Source organism: Aplysia californica, unplaced genomic scaffold, assembly GCF_000002075.1.
Source record: "Aplysia californica isolate F4 #8 unplaced genomic scaffold, AplCal3.0 scaffold00038, whole genome shotgun sequence".
In the NCBI taxonomy this organism is placed as follows: Eukaryota; Metazoa; Mollusca; class Gastropoda; order Aplysiida; family Aplysiidae; genus Aplysia; species Aplysia californica.
In genome coordinates, this window is record NW_004797308.1 from 1,174,946 (window position 1) to 1,177,031 (window position 2,086).

The following is a 2,086-nucleotide window of genomic DNA, read 5'->3' on the forward strand; positions in this document are numbered from 1 at the left end:
GAACATCTTTGTTTTTTTACTCAACACCTTGTATGTCCATTCAAAAATAATAATAATAATAATTGCATTTATATAGCGCATATCCATGCTCAAGAGCATGCTCTATGGGCTTTACAACTATTATTACCCCAGCAGACCCTCTGAGAACACTCAGAAACATTCTCGGCTTCCGCAGAAGCATAGAGCTACACTTTTATGTGTGGATTTTATGGGGAAAAACGTTGATTAAAGGCACAAAGTTACATTTAGTTCCAATTTCATCCAAATTATGTTTGTAACTTCTTCGTATTTCTGTGAATCAGGTGTGGAAATACAGAGATAGAGTTCATAGTTTTTGCCGGGTTCGTTCAGGGGTAAGGTGTCCTTTGTACTTATTTTCTCGAGCTGTTTTTCTGTAACAAAAACGAAAAAAAACCAAAACAACCTAACAAAACAAAACAAAACCAAAGTCATTTAACTGATAAGGGTGGCAATATACTTGACGAAATCAATACAACACTTTCCCACTTCCCGAGGGCAGAAAAGGTGAAAGAAAAAAAATGTTGTTCTCCTCTACTCTCGCAAACAAATCCAGCAGCTATACCTAAAGCTACAACTAGTTTACAAGTATAAATTGTTGTTGTTTTTTTAAAAATTCTCTTCGGTGAGGGGTGGGACAGGTAGGAAGGATGAACTATCGTGTTATCCATCTGCTTTAGAAATGAGGTAATTAGTAAAAGAATTTAAAGGTACACAATACATTTTTGAAAGAAAAAAAAGCATTTAAGAGCTATTTTATATACAATAACGTTTTGTCCAGCCCACCACGAGGAGTGTGTTTGTCGACGACCCTGATTCTTTACAGGGGCTGCCCAGTTTGTTACAGGCGCAGTTTGTCACAATTTCATTTAAGTATTTGAGTATTGATGGCAGTTATAGTAACAACACTTGCAAGAGAGCAGGAAAGGGGGTGAAAGTAGAAGTTTTTTCGTCGTTACCCGGATTCAAACCCGGGACCTTTGAATGAGAGGCGAACACCTTAACCTCTACCCCACGAGAGCCTCGGAGCCGTTCCCCTTGCGAAATGACTCAAATATCACAGTAAGTAGTTGTTCAATGTGGGGTTTTCTCCATTTGACTGGACAAAAGGTTTGGTATGCCTTGCATAGGCTTTGGGAATCATCATCATCATCATCATCATCATCATCATCATCATCATCATCATCATCATCATCATCATCATCATAATCATCATCAACATCATTAGCAACTAGACTAACTAACTGCAACAAAAGCAACAACAATAACAACAACAACAACAACAACAACAACAACAACAACACAACAACAACAAACCAATCAACAATAACAGGGGTTTTAAAAAGTTCTTGAAAAATCTAACTTAATTTAGAGTTAAATAGGTCAATGTTACAGACAGACAGGCAGACACACATACACACATAAACAAACACTCACATATACCCATACACACACAGACAAACGCACCCACATATACACACACATGCACACACTCACACACATACACGAATATAAAACTGCCCTTCCCTCCTCCTTACCCCCTTTGGCCGTCTGGCCTTGTTCAAAACGATTTGACAGCTGTATCTTTTGTTTGGCTCGTTTTTTGTGGTGGTAGATACGTTAGCTGAAACCGCTAGATTCTGGGTGCTTTGAATTGGCAACAAAATGTGCTAATATGGGCTGTGAAATTTCCCTTTAAGACACTATAAGGCTGTTAAGAAGGAGTGACCTTCGAATCTCCGATAGCGTTGCAGGGTCTCCCACAACTTTCAGAACACCCCATCGGGGATCGAGCCAAGGTTCTAATCTGCGTTACCATCATCACTATCACCTTTATTATAATTAACAACAACAACAACAACAACAACAACAACAACAATCATCATCACTATCACCTTCATTATCATTAACAACAACAATAACAACAACAATCATCATCACTATCATCTTCATCATCATTAACAACAACAACAACAACAACAACAAAATAAATAACAACAAAAACAACAACAACAACAACAACCATCATCACTATCACCTTCATTATCATTAACAACAACAACAACAA